We start from the raw sequence: 11,602 nt of genomic DNA, 5'->3' as shown, positions 1-11,602 counted from the left end.
TTAACTGAAATAAATAAATCACTTAAAGTAGAGCCTTCTTTAAGTTAAGCGAATGCGGGCGGCGTATAATTTTTGAAAGATTATTCTTAAGAACAATTGATATGCGTCTCGCCGTTGGCAATTTATAAACAGGGCTAACTTCATGGTGCATTGTTGCGCCGATAGAATTCGCCGTCGGAAAGTTAACCATGTCTCGAATAGAAATAATTTCAGTACTGCAAGAAACCTACTGTTCGCTACTGTTGGTGTCCAAGATAATGGGAATTCATTGACATTTTTGTTCTATTGACATTATATACACTAATGTACTATATATTTGTTTATATATTTAACAGTTCTGGTATAAAAATAAAGACCACAAAATACGTTCCAGAGGGACCTACCATAATAACACTGCGAAAAAAACGCCATCTCTATGAACTCCAATACTATGAAACAGGCAACTCTACCCTATGGCGCATGAATCTCGTAATTGGAGTTTTTATTAGTAAAATAAAGGTATGCGTGTATTAGTGTACACACATAAGAAGTGAAAATTCTTTATGACCTTATTTTTCTAAAAATGACCTACTATATGCAATTTTACAGAAATTGGTTAAATAAAGTTAAATTTGATAAAGTTTAACAAAAGGCTTTTATTATCATAGACATGAATACAAATAATATATACAATTATTTCATTTTACCTTATTGCCACTTAGGGAATGCAATCCCGATCGGTGTAATTTTTCGGGATCAATCCCGAAGCATAATATGACGAGATCCCGTTCGAGATTGACGGGATTGGGCGATTCTACACACATCCGCTCGGGATGCTTCACGCGACATTGCACATTACATAGGGTACTTTGCAATGGATATTAGATGCCGGTTAGCAGATAGCACTCTTGAGACACTTTAGAAGATACTCTTTTTTTGGAAGTTACTTTCAAAATCACCAATTTTAATCTCCTTGAGCTATACCTACTTTTGTTTTGATTATGTTCATGTAATTAAAATTGTTAGTTGTCTAGTTCGTAATATTAAAGGATAAAGGCTTTTGTTTTCTTTCAAATAATAACCTCACTATGGCAAACATGCAGTTTTCATCGTATTCAGTCACGTGATTTTTTTTTTAAACTATACGAGATCCCGAAAATTTCGGGATCCCGCTGGATTGATATTTCTAATCTCGAATTCACGATCTCGAGTTGGGATTGCATTCCCTATTGCCACTATGATTATTACAGAATTTCATTAATTGTAATAGAATTATTACTATCGTTGTTCGATAACAATGATTTGTATATTATTATATATTTTCGTTATTAATGGCTTCGAATCTCTTCGAATCAAACGTGGAAAAATGTGACGTGTAACGGAATAATGAGACGCGTAACCGAAAAATGTTACGGTATTTTTTTTACAACGCCGATAATGAAGTTTCATTTGAAAAATTCTATAGATTAGTAAATACTCGTTTTGCCGTAGTCTACTTTTTTATAGTATTTCATTAGGTCTATAAATGTTTAACGGTTAACGAGCTTCATCTCCCAAGTTTTTATACATTCAACAGTTTATAACGTTTATAAACGTCTTCACATCTCATCAACTTCCAAGTGGTAATTATAAACTTTAAATCAATATCGTTTATCTCGTCTAAGCGACAGTATTCAAGGATGTTCAACCTAAGTACGTATGTACGTGTTATTTAACACGTCCGAGTGTGATTTTTCACGTTTTCTCCCGAGATGCTAACGTGACCCGAAGTGGGATCCATTTATGATGTGAGCACCGAAATGGCCGACAAATGGCGGCCAAATGAGAGGCTTCGTCAGCCGGTGCAGGCTGACCTTCCAATAAGTTGATTGCAACGACGCGGGCGCATCGTTTTGTTTGCAGTACATTACTGCTTTTTAAAATATTAAACCTATATATTTCGTTTTTGGACCTCAAAATATTTATAACCCGATTTTAAATTACGTAATAGTAAGTTTGTTTGAATTATTAATGTGTTTTACTATTTGTTGCATGCTGGATAAGAATGAAGTATTAGAGCAGTAATGTAAAGGTGCCAATAATTAAGTTCGCTCGCGTCATTGAGGGCAGCCCAAGGCACTTTTGATTATAGGTTGAGAGAAGGGTAATCGCGCTCGGCGGACGGACACCTCGAGATCAAACACGAGGCGCGCCGCCAGATATTTTTGTTTCTATTAAACAACACCCGACGTAATAATGTTTAACAATCGTGCAGCGATAATTTGGACAGCGACGTACATGGAGATGATTATTCTTGTTATCCTAATTAAATTAACATATGAAATGAAGTCTTTAGATATATAATATAATTACGCCTTCTGGGATTGCATATTATCTATTGTCAATTATCCAATTCAAGACTGCGAAGTAGTTCTTATATAGAAACATAACGCAAATTGCGCTAATTCAATTATGTAGGGATTCAAAAAACTCCATTATTGAAACCAAGAGGAAAGATGCAAGCAATACAACAGCTCAGCCTACCCTACGTCATGACTCAACCTGCGTAAAGCTATAAGTGATTAAAAATACTACTTCATTGCACTCGTGTCCTCGTTGTACAGATAAGTGGTCGTCTCGAAGGATCTGGGATTGTTATTAAATATTTGTGTTGTAGTGGTTATTAGCGGCGAGCTCACCGGCTAATTTATCGAGTTAGTTTCACAGACAACTAGCGTTTGATTACTCATTGTAGTAAACAATGTATTTGCTAATCGAACGTACAAACTGCTGATCACGATGACTCTTATCTTGGTTCCAATCACAGCGCCGCTCTATGTTTTAATGTATAGTAGATTTTTGCAAACAGCATCTTTCTCCGAAAATAATAAGTTTATATATAATTTTCAGCAATGTAATTATAGTCATGTCATTGTCATCTTCGTCTTTGAGGTCGTAGATTTGAACCCTGGCTGTGCACGGATTTTCTGTCTACATGCGAATTTAAAACTCGTTCTTACGCTAAAGACACCGCGAGAAAACCGGCATGCCTTAGACCTAAAAAACGGGGTGTATCAGGCACAGAAGGATGATCACCTACTCGCCTATTAGAAAAAATAAATGATCACGTTACAGATACAGAAATCTTTGGTTCAGAATTAGAACCTCAGGACCTGAGACATAGTAATTTGATTGTTAGGCGAGGCTATTTCAAAATTTATTAAAATTATACAAAATTTGAATTTAAGTTTTTCACAATATGTTTTGAAAATTTACTTAGGTACTATGTTTTGTTCGTCTTTGTAATTACATTCTAAAACCTATCATTTAAGTTTCTAAAGTGATCAATTAAAAATGGTGTATGATACATAGGTTACATAAGAATTTTAAAAATGCTGGCATGGCACAACAAAGGTTGTGAAACACTCCCAGTGTTGATTGAGAAAGCAACTGAAACGTCACGTAGGCGCGAGTAAAACATTTAATAGTTATATGCGTCTTTAATCAATTATAATTGTGTAAAAGGCTGATTTTTATTCAAACAAGATCGTACTAGCACTATATTGCATATTCTTAGCGCTATAGGGCTCTCGCGAATACCATTGTGTTCCCAATAAAAGTTCATTGTCTAATAAGAATACTTTTCTCGCGCGGGCTCACAATAGGTCGGCGGCTCAAAGTAAAGATGCTTATCTTGCACATTAATGCTTTGGCTCCTCCCCTCACGAAATACTAGATCCGCTTGCATCGTTGTTTTATTTATACGCCGCATTAATACGTTTCAATTGTTGGCACTTAAGCATTGTTATCGGTAACTGGTATGAGATATTGCGGAAGAGTCGTCAATAATTACTCGAATTATATATAGATAACTATATAATTGATGTGTATAATCAAGTGCCTTTATTAACTTTAAAAAGAGCTCTGTTGGCCAAGTGACTTCGGCGTGCAACTCTCATCCTTGAAGTCGTTGGTACGATCTCCGCCTATGCTAATAGACTTTCTGTCAATCTGCGAATTTAATATTCTTTTAACGGTTAAGGAAAACATCGTGAGGAAACCGGCTTACACCCAAAAAGTCGATGACGTGTGTCAGGCACAGGTGGCTGCTTACCTACTTGCCCAATGGACTGACAAATGATCATTATTATCAGTAATCTGAGGCAAAGACCTAAAAAGGTTGTAGCGCCACTATTTTGTTTATTTGTTTAATAGGTAGGATTATCTTTCTTTTTCGTGTAAGTTATAATAGATTTATTTTGTTGTTAAACTATAATTTTAATATTCGATATAGTATGTATGTATAATATCATTGTAGTACCTATTAGGTAATGATCATTTGCGTCGTATTGACTACAACAAACTGTTACACTTATTTACACCTTCCAGCTTAAAGATAGCTTAACTAAAGTACAACAAAACGATATAAATAGAAGATATTATTATCTATTTTTGTGTTAATATCTGTAAATGTCGGTATTGCATGATCGATTTGCATAAACTGTGTTAGGACCTAATATCATTCAATTCACACCAATGCTTGCGTGCCTATAAAACCCATTCAAGGATTTCAAAAAATGGTTTTAAAGTATAATTGATTGTTTACAAACCTTAATTATCAGCCGACGACACCGTTCTCAGAGTTAGCATCAATAAATTTGTAAACGATACCACATAACTTCTGTACGAACAAATGAACGTAAATTAAGAAACACATTCCCAATACATTGCTCATTCTCGAGTTAATTTTCCCTTACACTTCTAAAGAAGCACGCAATGTATTAGTAACGGGCGTTGTAAAAATCTCGGCAAGTTTTTACGACCGTTATAAGAACACCTGTGCATGGATTTTATGAGTTTATGGTTTAGCACCTTCGAGCTAGATACTGCTGTAATTGCTTCATGAAAGCCTCGCATAAGCACCGAACGAAAAAAAGTACAAGTTATTTATTTTTACACATATAAAATGTCGATAGTTAAATTAATAAAAAAAACCATTTCCGTTACGTTACTCAATTCGATTACACTTGACTTACAAAGTCATCGTTTTGTATAAACTAAACGCCGATCTCATGTAAAAAGTTGGAAAGCAAATAATGCCAGCATTCACGCGTTGTACACAATGGCAACAATCGGTAAAGCCGACATAATCTTTTCGTCATTAATAACAGTTCGCAGGTTTGGTGTTAACATGACAAATGTGAGTCGGACACAAAGCGCGCCGCGCCGCGGGGCTTCTTGCCATCATACCTCACAGATCGAATTAGATATAATTAAAATTAATATGTATCGGTTTTTTCATTCTAATCTCAAAGTCAAAGTCAAAAATCATTTATTCATATAGGTAACACAATGTACACTTATGAACGTTAAAAATAGAAATATAGACTAAATGCTTCTAATTTCACATTTACTGCCAGTTCTCAATCAATCAAGGGCGTAGAACGGAAGAGAAGAACTGGCAATAAACTCTCCACCACTCTTTTTAACACAACGTTTGTAAGGAGCTGTAACCATTACACCATGTTCCACGTGGCATCTTAAGTAATAAATAATAATAAAATAAATTAAAAACTAAGATTTGTCTCAGATTGTCAAAGATCCTCTATCAGCAGGAGGCATGGTGAAATAGGAGCACGCACTTACTTACATCTCTGGAAGGTACCTGATAAAAAGGAATATGCGTAACTGAAACGTAATAAAGTTTATAGTAGAAACAAGTGAGGTGATAATGCTTGAAGCCTAGAAAAAAATATATAATATAACAGAAAACTATACCCATATACGATTTTTTTAACTGGGTTGCAGCGCATCGAATGTTACGCTATCATGACCTAAACTAATATTATAAAACTAACTACAACTGTACCTAACTCAAAAATTACTAAACTGTATTTAAAACATCACACAAATACATAACAATATTCTTAACCTACATATAACATCATAATAAAAATTGATTAAAAGAAAATTGAAACGATTTAGTCCTTGTGTAGTTGTAGTCCTTTAATACTAGCAGTATTTCCTCGCTGTATTGCGATACTTATTTATTCGTTGAACGAGGAAAGCACCAGCTCTGGGGTTACCAGTACTATCTGCCAGGCGCCAACTTTACTGTAATTAGCGCATGTGCACTTGAACCCTACGACCCAAGAGTCTCTACTCCAAAGGGAATATAATCGAAGTTAAGGGAAATACTCTTATATTTTAGCCGTTTATTATTTTTTGCCTGCTCTGTAGCCGTGCCAACTATTGGGTTGATCCGAGAGAGGTGACATGGGGCTTTAAGAAATCTAATATAGAAAATTACACTATTAGCTAGAGGGGCTAAATTATCTTTAAGAACTTCAAGATCTATAATCATTAATGGTGTAAAAAATTAAATGACTGTCGCGAATAAAAACTAAGAGCGAATAAATGCCTCTTTAAAATACACAATAAAACTCGTACGACACATATATATTTCCATACGAATGGAGTGGTTTGCAATAACTAGTTTTGTATAAAACAAAAGATCAAAGAAAACATATTTCCAAAGGTTCTTTTGCACAAATAAAATTAACAGAACGATATCTACCTAGTTTTTCTGTTGACAAGCAAATAATTCAGGCATAACCTCATGTTCAGACTTATAATTCCATGTGATTTAGGAGCGGACAGCCTTTAATATACAAATACTCGTTGCATGTACCCTCTGCAATTACTGCAAGTAGAAAATTAAATTAACACACATGCGTGTGCAGGGGTGACGTCCACCTATTGTTGGGACCCTTTAATATTTAACCGTTCATATTCTGCCAGGTCTAGCTATTTTGGTTATTGGGCAGCCATTTTGCATGAGCCACTAATTACAGGCCTGTAGTCATTTCATCGATGCCTGATACCTCTCTAGTTATTACTCGGTTGTATTTTTCGAATTATCACTTCCAATGCTTCCGCTGTAATCTATTGTTATAGATGATTATAAGTTCTTGCCTCATGTTATGAACGAATACTATGTACTTTTCCCTGATGCTGACCTTCTACATTCAACGCTGTAATTATTTGTCAGATGTTTAGTAATACGTTATACCTAGCCACTAAAGTTCATTACACATTACATTAAAAAATAATACATTTTTTATACTTTGTACATATATTTATATATGCCGCAACGTAAGTATGTAATGAATAAGTTTTAGATACCACATATCTTTGTTTTACTATTAACAATCTATTGGAACTATCAATAAAATTTTAACCGGCACATTTGATAGACATTTAATGCCGTAGTTGATTGGAACTAATCGGGTGATGTTATTTATGACCTGGAGTACGAGAGTTACCTTGAACTTACGAATCCTTGGAATACATGGAACTAATCCCTTATCTATGGATCCTGATTGCCTAATCCGGGAATATCCATAGAGATTGGTAACATTCTATGTGGATATGGAACTAATTGTGGAGCTTTCAAATCAAATCCCTGCAGCGTTTACCATATTACTACGGTTCGATATGCTTTGATTTTGACTGTGTATTTACTATTTAATGCATTTAAGTTTATTATTCTTGTTCAGCGTTTATTGGATGATTTTTAATTTAAATGGATGCGTTAACCTCAATATTAAAGTTATAATTTTTTCTGACAAAAATTTCTGACAAAACAAAACGTAATTATATAAATTGTTAGTAACTAGATAAATAATCGAGGCGCTTTATATTAGCTGTGCTAAAAGATAAATCGTGAGGAAGGAAGAATTTTCGAAATTAACCAAGGAGATAGTACAAAAACAGCTTGACTTCAGAGTTGATTTCTTAATAAGCTTGTTTTTACAAAAACATTGTAGTTGGTAAATTCAAATAGTCGATTAAAAATTCCATACAAAAAGTGTATAATTAAATGAAATTAAATTATATTAATTCGTGAATAATTAATCAAATTATTCTTGAAAGTTATGCATAATAATATCATTAGAGTCGTTTATGTAGTACCGCCCATTTATCGAGCATTTGTTCGTTCCCTTACATCCGGTCTATTTTATTCTGGGACACCCGGCTATTGCAATAGACACATTATACACCCTATATGTAATGATTAATTTGTCCTTAATCAAAAGAGGGAAACATTCAATCATAACGTAGTTACAATTATTTAAATGTATGTTATAATATACGCTGAAACTTATTAATATCTATTATTTTTCACCATTTACTACAAAACAAAATTATCAGAAATTTTTATAACGAGAGAAACGAACAGTAGGCTGAAATAATGTTAAGTGATACCTCTCATGGACACTTACACTACTTGATGGCTAAAGAACGAGTTGGTGGCCTTTTTCTTTTGGAGAGACCGTTAATGGAAGTTGGCTGTCTATTTCGTGAAGCGTATCTGGGCCTGACAACATTACTAATTCATAAACTTATTTATTTATATTTTTTTATTTTACAATAACCCTTGGTCTTGGTCTCAGGTTTGTATCTGTTACTTGACATAAGCTATGCCGGAACCATTACGATATTCACATAAATATAATATGAAAGAATAAAAGAGAAACACATACTGAGAGTCAAAAACAAGAAGTTCATAAATAATTAACAAAAAAAAAATTTACATGTAACACTAAAAATATACTAACGAAAACTAAACTAAATTCTAAAAAAAATAAAGATATAAGTAGCTTATTACGAGACAGATGAATAACGTAACCTTACTGTGCGAGCGACTTAAATACGCAAGCAGAAACGTTTATTAGCTAAAGCCGTAGTCCGAACGCACGAAAGGTCGCATCGGCTTTACTTAAGGTTTTTGCCATGACCTTATTAACTCGACATATATTTTGTTGCTTTTCTATATCTCCATTCAGCAATAAAGTAGTAACTACATTAAAAATCGCTCAAACGCGCTTAAACGTAACGAAACGTAATCTACGAGTATAACGTTATTTTAGACGCAAGCAATTCACAAGTCAGATCTGATTGTGTAGTTCAGATCTAAAACTAATTATGTAAGCTTTTTAAATTTAGACGCATCAATCTACAAAAGCATGTCATTTTACATGAATAAATAAAGTAAATACAAGCTTTTACATGTATAAATATAATTTTTTAAGATCAAGATAAGAAAGTCCTAACATGGTTTTTAAAATGTTTATTAAATGTATAAGTCAACTTTTAAAAGAGGTAAACCCTTAATGAAGGATTCCAAAGTATTTTATATTTACTTTGATATTCAACTGAGCTGAAGCACTCTTCTGAATTCAATTTAAAATAATTTGTATTGCATTTCCATCATAACTGTAGGTAGTATACCAAGCACGCGTTTAAATAGGAGAGCCGCAGATCAAAATCGATTCGAAAAGCTCAGCAGTCACAATACTCGTGCCGAGCTCTATTAATTTATAGAACGTTTTTGTTTAAATCCGAGACGAATTGTAAATTTGAATACTGGTACATTATATATTTACGGTTTTTATAGGCTCTTCTCATGCGACGGGAGTATGGAATGTGTTTTATATTTTACGGTTCGTATCTCGAATTCCTCGTGATTCTACACTCGATTACTTTGATGCGTAAAGCACTAATCCGTAATAGCGTTTAATCGAATTTCTCTCAGATGCTTTCTTAAAAAAGTGTAAGCAATTAGTAACGAAACATTAGTTGCATCACATAGGGTGAATCGTTTCACCGTTGTAAAATTGCGAATCTTTGTTCTCAACAAAAGCTTTTTCCAAAACGCCGAGCTTCACGGTTTGTTACAAAAACATAAAATTAAATGAAATAATGTTTGTTGTGACAGCGCGTCCCGCATGACAAAATACGAACATTTATTTGTAACAACAATGTAGTAAATATCTGTTTAATAACCGTGCGGTCGCCATGGCCTTAAACGTGGATTATGGTCGGGTTAACTTCTGTTACAGTTTTCACGATGACAAATGAAATTCGGCTAATAGCTATATAATATGCATTTCAATTTAGAAATAATAGCGGTTTTGTTTCCGCAAATCCTACCAATTGGAAAGTTCATTTGCTCAAAGCCATCGAAAAGTCTACTTTAATTTAAAATTTTAGTTTTATTCCTACATTTTTAACTACAAAAGTAATGCAAGATTTGCAGGCTTTTCAAAAAACTATACATGTTATTATAACAAAATCTAAACAAAATGTTTTATCTATAACACTCATTATTCGTCAAATAAACAATTTAAGCGTTGGTCAAACATGAGGGATCCCAGCCCGCATGGTGGACCGCACATCCCCGCTGGAATTTGTCATGGCAAAAATGAAATAAAAATGTATTGAAATGAAATTTATTTTACCCGAGGCAGTATAACGATCTAATAAATCGGGAGGATGCGGCCGTAAGTCTGGGTTCACCGCAGACCTCGTATTTCACGTGTGCAATGTACCGCGAAATCAATAGAGCTGTACCGCTTTCATACATAACATATTAAATACCACCTCATAAATTCATAAACAAGCCTTGGTAATATAATTTCTTTGTCTACTTCTACGCACACATATAAAGGTAGACCTTTCAAAGATTATTTATATTACTATTTGTAAAGACATCTTTACTTTGTACTTGTTTAGAAAGGTATTCGATATAAGTATTTCGAAACGTTCACAAATTCTAAAAGATTCACAAGCTTTTCTTCAACTTAGTTAAAATGCAAATTATTATTTGATTGCAGCTGTCAATTAAAATGAGAGCCTTGGTGCGAATCTAATGTTGTTAATGAAACACGGCCCGCAATCAAACGCAAGAACAAGAATAAATTTATTAACGATGTAAAAATATCACCGCATAAATCGATATCTGAGCTGTCAGTTTATCGACAATTATTCTTAATTGGATTATGAAAGTGGTGCAATGTAGGCATTGCATGGTTTAAGTTATGGCAGACAAGCGGAGTAGGTACCATAGATTATATAGATCACCTTGATTTAGAACAAATTACAGTATATAGATACGTAAGGACAACCTTAGGTCTATAAACTGTAAGTATTTCTATTATATTAATTAGTTACGGTCAAATTATTAAGCTTTTATAAAGATATCCCCTGCATCATTGTACCATAAGTAAGAAAAGATTTTAGTCTTAGACGAAAATAATTAAAAAAACTGATTGTCGTTTACTTTACATACAAAAAACTTCGTAAAGCTAATTAGTAATTAAGCTGAACATTGTAAATTTTTAACCGCCTGTCTCATAAATTGTCCCATAGTCTGTCGTCTCTGTGATCTCTGGGACAGACGAGAGTCGTCTCATTGGCTTAGGATAAAGGGGCGGGACCGCCTTCTCATAGTCTTGACTAATTGATATTGAAATATTCAGTGACACGTGAATTATTTAATATCCGAAGGGTATTAAAATGTTTGCAAATTGCTGCACGGCCTTTTCTGACATCCATACTTATAATAATAAAAATATAAGTAGATAAGTGGGAGTGCGTGTCAACATGTATTTTTCATATAATTTTTCCTTTCTTTATACTTAGTTAATTAAGTGGTTTACGCAAACACATGAATGTTCATAAAGCCCTTACAGTATTATACATACTATACAAAGAAAACAGAGAATCAATAAATATTATTTTAAATATAATACTAAATATTTCTTTTTATCATTCATTAATATGAAACACATAGCAGAAA

The sequence above is a fragment of the Pieris brassicae genome, chromosome 11 (assembly GCF_905147105.1).
Source record: "Pieris brassicae chromosome 11, ilPieBrab1.1, whole genome shotgun sequence".
Lineage (NCBI taxonomy): Eukaryota > Metazoa > Arthropoda > Insecta > Lepidoptera > Pieridae > Pieris > Pieris brassicae.
Note: the sequence above shows the minus strand (reverse complement) of the source record.